Here is a 12752-nt window from a genome sequence, read left to right on the forward strand (position 1 = left end):
CCACTGGCTACTTGTCTCCTTGTTTCTAAACTGAGTGAAGGTTATAAATGTATGTTTTCTTACTGTGGATAGATGCTGATTTTAAATTACATGATGGGCATTGTGTACTCTCCTTTAGTAACAGCAAATACTTCTTCTGTATAGAATTGACTTATTTTCTTACTTGGAAGGAATTTGAAATGCATGGAACAGTTAGGGAGACATAGTAGAAAAGAAGGAAACGTTTAGTCAGACTCTTAGCATAACTAACATGTTTGCTGATACAGGCTTTGTTTGCTGAACAAGCACATTAGAAAAGATAAGATGAGCTTTTTTCTTCCTCCCCCTGCCTCTCTCCAAACAAGTAATACAGTTATTTTATAGACGAGTTGGGGACAGCCCAAAGCATAACAGTGCAGGCAGTCTTGTCTATTATAGAAGGAAGAGCTACATTGATATGACAAGAAATAATGACCATAAACCAAAAAGTACCTGGTTTAGAGCAAGCTGAAAGATTTTAAAATGAAAAGCCTGTTTTTTCAAAAATCACTGCATTGTTGAATTCTATAATTTTTAATGTATGATGTACCTGTTGATACTTATCCAGAAGAATAAATAGTGTAATGCAATATCAAAGTGTGACCTTAATTACTGCTCCAGCAACATGCAATTTTGGGGCAAGAGTTTTGAAAATACAGAAATTTATGTTTCACTTACACAGTGTTTCACTAATGAAGTGTAGTATCTTTCAAATACCAGATTTCAGAAGTAAGTTTTCAGTTTCTTTTTTTTTTCCTCTGTAGACGTGTGCACTTGGAGATTTGAGTATATCTTGAATTTAAGAAAGTTATGCCTGTCTATTATAGGATCCATACAGGGTATCACTGCATAGAGTATTTCTGTGAGCTTCAGGGCCAGAAATCCCTTAAGTTGAGTAATTTGCTTTCATGCAGACTTTGAATAAATATCACGTTTATTTGAGGAGGAGGCAACAACCAGAAACATTACTGCTTGTCCGGCCCACCAAAGCATGAGGTTTTAGTTAGGATTTTGCATAGGTTTCCCAATATATTCAGGGTTTTGCATGTGATCATCAAGAGTCTGTGCCAGTGCCCTTCTACTCTTTCTGAAAGTGACACTCTGTGTCCCAGAGAGCTGTGTCTATGTACTGCTTTTGAAAATAGCAACCGGGTTTATTTACTGACTATGCTGTAAATCAATTGCCTGTGGGCAAAATTTAAGAAGTCCTATATAACTTCTGTTGGGTGGTATTTTAGAAGAACAAAAAAGCAATTTTTAAAATTACTGTTTGTTATTTAACACCTGGGCATGCTGCTGACTCACCCCCAGGTCCTTTTTTACCAGGCAGCTTTGCAGCCACTCTTCCCCAAGCCTGTAGTGCTGCATGGGGTTGTTGTGACCTAAGTGCAGGACCCAGCAACTGGCCTTGTTGAACCTCATTGAGCCAGCCTGTCCAGATCCCTCTGCAGAGCCTTCCTACCCTCAAGCAGATCAATACTGCCACACAACTTGGTGTCATCTGCGAACTGACTGAGGGTGCATTTGACCCCCTCATCCAGGTCATTGATAAAGATATTAAACAGAACTGGCCCCAAGACTGAGCCCTGAGGAACACCACTTGTGACTGGCCACCAACTGGAATTAACTCCATTGACCACAACTCTTTAGGCCTAGCCATGCAGACAGTTTTTTACCCAGTGAACAGTACACCTGTCTAAGCCGTGAGCAAGAAGTTTCTCCAGGAGAATGCTGTGGGAAACAGTGTCAAAGGCTTCACTAAAAGTCCAGGTAAACAACATCCACAGCCTTTCTCTTACCCACTAAGCAGGCCATCTTGTATTAGGAGATCAAGTTAGTCAAGCAGGACCTGCCTGGTTTCATAAACCCATGCTGACTGGGCCTGATCACTTTGTTGTCCTGTACATGCAATGCGATGGCACTCAGGATGGTCTGCTCTATAACCTTCCCCGGCACTGAAGTCAAAGTGACAGGCCTGTAGTTCCTCAGATCTTCCTTCTGGCCCTTCTTGTAGATGGGCATCACATTTGCTAACCTCCACTCAACTGGGACCTCCCCAGTTAGCCAGGACTGCTGATAAATGATCGGAAGTGGCTTGGTGGGCACTTACAGCAGCTCCCTCAGTACCCTTGGGTGGATCCCGTCTGGCCTCGTAGACTTGTGTGTACCCAAGTGGTGAGGCAGTCGCTAACTCTTTCCCCTTGGATTATGAAGCCAGCAGGAGTTATGAAGCTCAGCTGAAGCCAGACCATACTTTTCCACAAGACCGTTATTGCCCATCAGCTGCATGAGGACGCTGCTTTGTGCAGGGAGGAGGCTTTATTACACTGCATCCTCTGAAGGCACAGTGCCGTGCAGTTTGCAACTGTACGTAATGGAAGTCATTCAGAAGAATATTTGTCACCTCTGGTAGTTAGCAGGACATGCTTCCAGTATCTTATATTTTTGATACTTTTAATTATTTAACAAACCAGTAGAAAGAACATTGAAATACAATTCTGTATTTAAACTGAGATTTTGTTTTAAAACTTTCTAACTTTAGAGAGCAATTTCTAATTAATTAATTTAATTTAATATTATGTTTATATAATTACACTTCCATAATATAAAAATACCTTTTATTTATAGAAAAAGGTATCTTTAATAATAATATCATTAGAAAATTATTAAACATTTCTTTTGTTCAGAAGACATTGTGTTTATTTCTGTCCCTCACTGAAAAAAGGAGAGTTCATTACTTCCACGTGTCATCACCTCCAGCTTCACTGCACCTCCCAGTCTTCAGTAACTAAGTAACTTGGAAAATTCCTTTGTTAAGAAAGATTTTTGTGACAATAACTGAACGTGTAAGTTACACTTGTTTGGATGTTTTGACCCTAAGCCCATACAGTAACTGGGACTCTAAGAGCTAGGTATTGACATGCAAATGACAAAGTTGCCTGTGAAGTCTCCAAATTGTGGCTTTTGTTTTTCAGCCACAAGGTAATTTCAGACTTCTGTTTGCTTATTTCTTTCTTTCTTCTTTTTTGTTTTTTTTAATAACTCACTCTTTTCCCATATTTGATGTATTTGAATGGATAAATGCAGAAAAATTTATGAACAAGCCCTGGGTATTTTCATGCAAGTTTTAAATCGAACATCTACAAAAGCTGAAAAATGGAAAAGTCACTGACAACTCTTCTTCTGAGTATTTTTGTTCATCTGCCTTAGTAGGAATTCACGTATCATGAAAGTAAAAAAATGGCACTATGGGACAGAGAAAAAGGATCAACAAACACAAAACACTGCATTACTGTGTCAGAAGAAATTTTGAGGGCATTAAAAATATCTGCTGCATAGAGGAGTATGCGTAAATGAGATGCTGTTTTTACTTGGGCTGCTGAGATTTGAAGTAATTTATCTCAGAAAAGATTGTTGCTGAACTATCAAGTAACACCCTTACCTCTTTTTTAAATCTCTATTTCACAGAAGAGGAAAGAGGCCTGTATCTTTAACAGAGCTAGTAACATAAGACAGCTGTTGCTAATCACAGCCTTTGAATTTATTTTTATGTTATCTGCATCAGCAGTTTCAAAAATCAGACTGTAGACACTTGAGTAGAGGCAATTTTATAATACTAGCTCTACAACTTCAAGAGCTTCTTTAGCCATTAGAAGCCTTTTGTGTTTGGTTAACTTCTGCTCAAACTTTAAAATACTGCTTCTGACTCTACAGCTGTCACTGAAGGTATCTGCTCTCATTGCAGCCTAACCTACAGGCCATACTATAAACCTTTAGGCCAAGGGTTCCCTTGGAGCAATTTATATTTCTAAATATAGTTAAAATAAGAGCAAAAGTCTTTAAAGGAATTGTCTCATTCCTAAATAGGTTAGAGAGTCTGTAAACCACATGAAATAACTTTGTTTTTTTGAACTGATCAGAATTTTTTCCCAAAATTTTATACTCTAGGACACAGGTTTACAGAATGCTGCTCACCTAGCACTGCCCAAAAAAGCTTAGCAACAAACAATGAATGAAGAATTTAAAATAAATTTTTTTTCAAATATAAACACCTCTCAGATGGAATCGTATAGCACTTCTCTTAACTCTTTATAAGCACAGGTCTGATCTGCTGCTCATATTACCATTTTCTGCTAAATATACATAATTGCTGTCTTTTTTTGGCCCAATTTCTAGGGGTTTTTTTGATTATTTATAGAGCAATCTGTAGTAACCACTGTGTACTGTTATTGACTATCCTATTGTATACAATTCATGAAGAAAAGATAAGATACTAGACAGCAATCAACAGTTTGATACAAACAGCAAATCTAATTCTTGAAGGATGGTTACTAGGTAGTAGCAGGAAACCTGCAGTTCTGGGAATAATTCGATGCCAAGCATGGAATGTTGCTAGCAAATCAACTACAGAAACTGTCGAAGTATTTTGCATTACTGAATAAGTATTTCATTTCCACTGCACTGATTTTTTTTTTTTTCTGTAGAAGACTTTTTTTCTTGAGGTAGTGAGTAATCAGTGAAATAGACCCAAGGTAGTGCTAAGGTAAAGTAAGGGAGTTGTAGGACTTGGCCTCAGGTTCATATTTCTGCAGATTTTTTTTTGTTTTTGAGAATAGAATTGCATGTAAAGTCCCTGTAGATTGACGATCTGTTACTTTGGTTGTCTGCGACAGCAAGAACTGGACTGCATAGCTCCACTTGCTCCAGTCAGTACTGTATTCCTACTGTTTAGTTCTGTGATTCAGCAGAGACGGAAGGGAATTCTGCTTCACAAGTAACTTTGGAGGCAGTCCACTCTGAAGCGTGTCAAAAGATGATGAAGCTACTATGTACTCAATGTTCAGGAGTTTTGAGAGGCTCCATCCCATTCTTCTGGACTGGCTGTAAATATTTGGATGACAAGTAGTTCTGCAGATGAGTGGGTCTATTTATCTGTTTGCTCTAGCTGTTCAAAAGCTAGACTCTACTTCATATGTATGCTCCATGCTCAGAAAGCATGGCTTTCCTTTCATAGCTGCTGATGCTGCATCAACAGGGAACTACAGTTTAAACCAAAATAGAGGTTAACTACCAGTACAATGTCTCTTTTATAATTCTGTGTTTAGATTATGAAGTGAAAGTGCTTTGCCTAAGCAAGTAACCAGTTGTAAGGCTGGAGATATGTGGTGACTTAATACAACTGCTGCTGGTTTATCTAATGCATTTTTTTGCTGCAGGCTACTACACAGTTGAGCATTTGAGGGCACTTTTCATGTAAATATTTTCTAAGATCAATAATTTTATCTAAGGGATCACGTTTTGGATTTCTTACAGAACTGAGTTGTTTGAGTTTTTTTCTGATTTGACCAGCAGGTTTTGAAATAGCAGTAACACAGAAAGCAACTCTGAAGCTACATCCAAACATTCAGAAAGAGCCTAAAGAAGCCTTTAGATAGGAGGAGCTTTGTTCCTTGTAAGCGCTTGTAGACTGAGTAGTTATTGGCATATGCAGCCAGGAATTAATCAATGGTAATTATTTATATTCCTTGATAATTTTGTGGGGGGAAAAATGGATGTCACCTAATAATGAGATATTATCATATATATTGAAATCCTGTGCCAAAAGTCTTAAGATACAACATATGAACAGGGCTTAATAGATATATAGATATGAATTTGAATGATGCCTAAATAAAAAGGGAAGGGGAAATATGCAAAACAAAAAACCTCATTGCCTCAGTATCCATCTCTTTCGAGGATTTTATTCTTAAAATATTTATTTATCTTTCATTAAACTGTTATAAAATATTGTAGATTTTCTAAGTTGTCACTTCTGTTTCTTGATCTTTTTTGTCTTATTTCATTTGCTGAAATGGTTAAGGGGTGGAGTGTAAAAGCATTGGAGCCACTTCCTTCTGTGCTGGATTTTTGAAATTCCTGACTTATCAGATGCTGCAGTTCATAAATAACATTAGAGTCAGGTTTCTAGCCTTATTTTATCTTTAAATTTAGAAAAATATCAAGTTTCTTTCTAAGAAAATATTAACAATGAAAGTTTTAAATGTACATTTTCAAAGCCACCAATTCAGATCTTTAGTTGTCAGTTAAACCTCTACTTTGCAAGCCAAGGCCATTTTATTCCTCATCTGTTAAAAAAAATATTGGATAACAAGTTGTACTTATCTGTACTGGGTATTCTTATTTCTGTTGACTTTAATGGTTGTTTGCAGAGATAAATATTCTAACTAATGGTGTTTGGAACTAGTGATTTTTAATTGGTAGTCTCCACTGAGGAAGTGATTGGACTTTCTGAAATACTTCTCACCTTTTGGATTTCCAGTGTAGTATTTAGAATCTCAGTTTTCTTCAGACTGCCTTTGTATGGCACCATTTCTGTCTCCCTACCCTCCTTTTGTTTGTGGCTGAAGATGCAGATTTAGGGACATACAGTTTAGGAGAAAAAGTGTAACCCTTTAATATAGCGTTTCCAAATCCTCAAATGCCATTATATACATTGTAGATAGCTATTTAATGTGAAAAACTGCATTTTTGTTTCTACAGTCAAGTCTAGCCTTTCTCTCCTGCCATGCATTAACAATATTTTTTTCCTAATGACTGGCTTAGTGGTTTGTACATTTAAAATGTAGACTTACTTTAAATTTAAAATTTAAACTAATATTTGTTTATATGTTGGTTTAATCTTGACAAACACGTAAAACTTCTTAAAGCTTGCTGAATATTACTTATGCTGTTTTCTTATGGTTTGTTTTCCCCCTTTGTACATTCAGACTATACAACACAAGTTCCTCTGGTTTTTATTGTCTTTCACATTATTGTTCTTGTCCCTAGCTTGGAAGGACTGATGACATAATACATGTGTGAGAAATTTACACAATGTAAACCTGAAGTAGCTATATTTTTGTTTTCCTCTCTTATAAATGCAGATGAATATTGTACTGTAACATGTTCATCCTTTTCATAAAAGAACAGAGTCTGACAAGTACAACTATTATTCACAAAATTTCTAGTGCCATGCCTGCACAGGCAGCTGCACAGATCATATTACCTCTTAAAGACACAAGAGTAGCAGAAAAAATTTATACATTTTTCTTGGCTATGATAGGTTCTTTTTAAATTGTGGAGTGCTTCCAATTATTTTTTTTTTTCAGATGCGATGAGAAACTGTTATTTCACTAAGCAAAATATGAATTTTAAGTTTTAATGCAAATATTCTTCTGATATCTAATTTTAAACCTTTTTTTTTTCTTTTGCTGGGAATATGGTTGTACTGAATATACTGGTTTTGATATAAGACAGTGCAGTTGACTTCACACGTGTCATTATTTCTGCAAATTTCTTCTTGGCTTTTCCATACAACATAACGTTAGTTACTGACAAGGATTAAATAACTTAGAGCAATAGCATTTGTACAGTCTTTGTATGCATGGCTAGGTTTCAGTGACCTCCTTTAGCCTTCACTGGCACATTCCTTTCCTTTGTTACTAGTTCCAAAGTCCAAATAAAGGAGAGAAGATCAGGTTTCATGTGCTATAGCCTTTCTTACTATTTTTATGGCAACACATCTGTCCATTTGAAATGTGCTTACCTGCCATACACAGTGTTATTTGTAAGTGCTTGTAAGTGCTTCAAATCTTTTCTTGGAGTCCTGTAAACAAATAGGTTTATGCTGTTTGCTAAGACTTAAGAGTGTAAAACTAATTTTCCAGTGCTTAAGGGATAGTGGAGCCTTTGCTCTTTTGATGTTAGACTGTGTCACACAGTATTTGTTCCTGCTGGCATCTTTTTCTCAAACTTATTTTACCATCGTGGTAGCAGGTTCATTCATCAATTAGGAATCACCTATTCTGAGCTTACTATCTATGCCAAAATCTTGCAAGTGTTTCACCACTACTTCTAGAAAAGGTGGCATTTAGACAGGTACATGAACAAAATAGATCTTTTAAAGGAAAAAAAAAAACGCCTTGAAGTTGCTTTTGCCCCATTGGATGGCCTCAACAAATGCAGCCAGTCTTTAGTAGGAACAAAATCCATGTGGTTTGTCTGTGGAATTTGCTGTTTGGTCAGTAGCTGTTCCTGCTAAGGAAAGGCCAATGCTTTCAAAGTTGGACATAAAAGTTAGGTAAACCAGTATTATGGCCCTGAATAATTAACCCTATTTGTAAACACTTGTACCTATTCCACACATTATTGGACAGCATTATTCTTTGAGATAATATCAATGAGTTGCTTGGTAGCAAGTCAGGTAGCAAAGCCAGTACTTTGTTCATAGTTCATCTGTGTTCTTTCCTGATAGACCAGTTACAGAACACATCAGCACATTAGTAACTGTCTACTTTTGGGCAGCAGTAACTCCATACCCTCTTACCCATTACTTGAATGCAGCTGAAGTAGTTTACATTCTGTGGGAATCAGCTTTTCTTCCAGCTAGTAGGCATACTTTATACAGCGCCATTTGGTCTGGCCTTGGGTTTTAGACCTTGCTGGTCTGTGACATGACAAACAATAGTTGTTTGGCTTCTAGGTTATTCCAGGGTAACAGAAAGTTTTCTTTGCTTATCTCTGCAGTAGGGGTTTGATTGCTACAAAATGCCAGGTGTTGCTGTAATTCTTTTAACATTTCTTTCAGTAAAAATACTGTGTGATACCTGCTCATTATTTAAAGATGATAATGTGCTGAACTGCTCTGTCAGAAAGTAGCAACATTCTGTCTGACTTTAGCGATAGGATTTGTTGGATATAAATTGTGTATTTTTTTAATTTTGACCTCTTTATTAGAATATGGAAAGTTGAAAGAAGAACAATTGCCTTAGAGCATTTCCTGCATACATTTTAAAAAGGAATGAGCTTGAGCAATGGGTCATGTAAAATTCATGTAAGAATTTTGAATGTTGAGATTTCAGTTCTCAGATAGAATACCCAGACATGAATCCTGACAGTCAAGAGATTACTGATTTTGTTTTGCAAGGGGAAAGTACATACTTCTAGCATTATAAATAGGTATCAGTAGCATTATAGGAGGATACTACTGACTCTGAAAAATAAAGGAAAACGACTTTTTGTATTCTACAGAATATTTGTAATGGATTCCAAAACCAAAACATCATAAGATATTTCATTGTTGCATATACTGAGATTCATTACACGGTGTTATCTGAGGCTGTTACACTTGAGGGGAAAGCCTACGTTCTCCTTGTTAATGGGAATGGAGCTCTTCAGACAAAATAAATACTTGGAGCAAATGTGATACAGTTTTACCGCAGCCCCTGATTGTCCCTGCATGATCATGTTTTATACTGAACTTCAGTATTGTAGTAAAGTTGCTTTGTAAGTGAAATGACTAATTTGTGAAAAGGTATAGGAGTGAAAGATAAATGTCTTGTAGGAACAAGATAAGGGACCTCCTTCTGTTTTTCTTGGTCTGATTAATTACTGACTATTGTATCCTTAAGTCATGCCACTTTTTACCACCTAGGTGTGACCATGCTGTTCACATTAGCAAAGGATGCAGTACGTACAGCAAGCTTATTGTACTGTGGGCTTGTCCTGTTCTAAACTGCATTTTAATTTCATGTCTAAGCATTCTGTCCTGTTTTCAGAAAACAACAGTTGGACTTGATGATCTTAAAGGTCTTTTCCAACCTAAACAATTCCATGATTCTATAACAGACCAGGCTTGTTATGGTCCCCTCAATATTGTAATGAGGAGATATTTGCAATAGATGTTTGGGCATCTGCATTGCAGGAGGCAGCTCTAAAGAAACTTTTCCAAAACCATAGATTTTGAGAAAATGTCTGCCTTCCCTCAGCTTTGCAGTATTAGGAAGATTGGCTTTCTGGATTAGTCTATCACGTTTAGTTTTTAATGTCACATCTCTTCTCAGGATTGTTTCTAAACTGTGAGTATTCACATTGTTCTCTGCTAGATGTGATAATAGATTATGTATTGAGGAAGATGTTGAAAATCTCTAATTTTCAGATTACAAATTTGTGGAAGAATTGTGTAAAATCACTTTTACTTGGGTGTGTTTAAGCTTTTAGCATCATTTTAGTAATGCTGATAAGGGAGCAACAAGACTCAACCTCATGACTTTTTTTTTTTTTTACCTCCTTGTTCACTGTCACACTATGTTTCACAAAGATTTAGATTTAAATTGCCATGCCTGATGACAGATTATTTTTTCAGTGCATATTAGCAGCTCCAATCAGTACTTCCTTAATTGTGAACTAGTGTGACCACAAGCACCTCTAGTGCACCTGCAGCTGCTGGCATGACAGTGGTAGTTCACTGGAACCATGCAGCTTCTTTACAGGTTAAAGTTCCTTAGTCTTGCAGTTATACTAATTTTTCCTGTGTCATATTTGGAATCTGAATTAATCTTCTGGAATATCTGAATTAATGTGCTTTTAGTATGTTTTACAATGGGAAAGTTTGCCTCTTGGCCATACTTGGTGTGAAAGGTGACAGTGAAATGTGATGGTTGTAATCATGTTCCTCAGGCTGCTGCTTATTTCTTACCGCTTGTTTCAGTTTAAGAATACCTTTTTTGTCCTTCCTGTGGGCTTTTTAGCTCACATTGTAGCAGCTCATGGGTTAAAACTGAAAGGTCATAAGAGTTGAATTCACATGATTGATGACTCACACTGTCATGTTATAAATTCCAGTGAACCAGCAAACAGTCCAGAGCTTATCTGAATGTAAAAGCTTTAAACATGTTTACCATGGTTCCTCTTCAAAAAGTAGCCTGACTTCTATGCTTCTGTGAATGCATATGTCAGCATAGATAAGGCAATGAACCTTTTGATACTTTGTGTCTAGTAGTCTGGAGATGCATTTTATCTTCAGTTAATTCTGATTTTACATATTTTCAGCAGTACAGAACAACCAATTGCTTCCCGTTTTTGCAAATACTTCTATAGAAATTGGGTTTTACCGTTGTTTTCCTAGAAATTAATGTCTCTTAGGTATTAAAACTGTGAATTGCCTTGAAACTAACTTTTGTTTTAACTTTTCTATCTTAGTTTCAGTTTTTTGTGTAATTCTTTTTGACTGAAAGAGTTATTAGTGCCTGCATGAAAGTTTGAAAATATTAAGATAGTTGGGTTTAGAAGAACCTTATTAGAGAATAAGCTCTTAAAAAATGAAACTGTTTGATGAGCAGCAGAGCTGATGAAGCCTACTTTCTGCTAGATTTATGCTCTTTATCTTTCTCCTCCTTCCCTCTGCAGTGCCTCCCCTGTCTGCTACCTCTTTTGCTGGCTGTGCAGCAGCACATGCCATGGCTTGGTTTGGAGCTGTGTACTGATTGGCTGCTACCTTTTGGAGTGGTTAAGATGTGAGTCTTAATACCTGCCTTTTCTACATAGCAGATACTGATTTGGTTGTCTTCTACCAGCAGCTGGTTGTTTTGGGGTGGGATTGCATTGGGACTTGAAGAAATTTGGACTTGAGTCTATTTTCAAATTTGATTAATGCTAACCAGCAGATTTGAAAAGGAACCAGCTGAGGGAGTTATCAACAAGAATCTCTGCTAGATGTAGTGAATTTTTGATAAACGATTTTTGATGGTGGAGGAATTTTAAAAGAGCTTCCATTGCACAATACTTTGTCTTTCCACTTTTTTCCCTCCACTAGTTTGTCTATGTGTTTTCAGTTGTAAATTAGCTTTCTATCTTCTTCGTTTACTCTGTGAGGACTCCAACCTGATATATAATTGCACATGATCCAATGCAGAGACCATAGTGCTAGACCACTGAACTGCAACAACAACTGGAACATGCACACTGTGCTGGGAAATGTCATAAGGACAGAAGCTTTTAAAAGCTGTTTTTGCCTGGAGGTTGCAGTAGATGACCTCCTGAAGTTACTTCCAACCTCAGATATCCTGTGACCCTATGATCCTATTCCTAGTCAGAGCAGCATGTTTACAAAGGGACAAAGGGTGAGCTGGTAGATCCAAATTCCAGCAAACTCCCTGCTTTTGTCCATCTCTGTATTGCTTGTTCAGATTGACCAGTGCACCTTCTTCTTACTGACTTCTGTGTGGTAGGATTTTTTTTTTTCTTTTTTAAGGCCTTTGCAGAGAAATGTTCAACGTTGATCTTTTCTAAAGTCACACAGTAGGTTTTTGTTTGAGATGCAATGTGCTGATTCATGAAACCATTATTTGTTTTGAAGGTATCTGAATAGCCTGTCAATTTAAATCTGAAATAAGTGGCAGGCAAGCATCATTAGAGATTTAATACACATATATCACTCAGAATGAAAAGCATTGTAGAATGTGGGCTAGAATAAGAATTCTTGCTCCATCCTTTTCAGTGTTATGGCTGCTCACACTATAGTTTTCTGAGTTTGTGGCCTTGAAACAGGAAGTCTTGATACATTTTAGAGTAAATGTTGAGGAATTTGGGATATCTGGTTTTAAAAGATTCTTGCCATCTCTTCTTTAAGTTCCTTTATTTTCACCTTTGAGAATTTCAGCCATATAGAAACCTGACTTTTTTTTTAAAAAAAAAGGCTACTACCAAACCATAAATCTTCACACTCTCAATATCTTCCATTAGTCAGTTTCAACATTTTAAGTTGTATCAATCAGCTATATATAGTTATATTCCTGAAATTATTAATGTAATTTATTTCTCTATAATATTATCCTCAATTATTGGATGGGATCTTAGCAATATAGATAAAATCAGTAAGTAATGTAGGAACACTGATATTCTAGGCTGTATACAGA

At 36.6% G+C, this 12752-nt stretch overlaps 1 protein-coding gene across 5 annotated transcripts in view; it reads left to right on the forward strand.

The window, feature by feature from the left end:
• The window catches only part of LNPEP (leucyl and cystinyl aminopeptidase), a 70474-nt gene that overhangs the window by 9081 nt on the left and 48641 nt on the right, over nucleotides 1-12752 (forward strand). The window contains exon 2 of one of the 5 annotated variants that reach the window (XM_054810712.1): nucleotides 11245-11351. The exons of the other annotated variants lie outside the window; for them this stretch is intronic. The gene's annotated coding sequence lies outside the window, so the exon portion shown is untranslated. The remainder of the gene's footprint in view (nucleotides 1-11244; nucleotides 11352-12752) is intronic. 5 annotated transcript variants of the gene reach the window in all.

Source organism: Grus americana, chromosome Z (assembly GCF_028858705.1).
Source record: "Grus americana isolate bGruAme1 chromosome Z, bGruAme1.mat, whole genome shotgun sequence".
NCBI lineage: Eukaryota > Metazoa > Chordata > Aves > Gruiformes > Gruidae > Grus > Grus americana.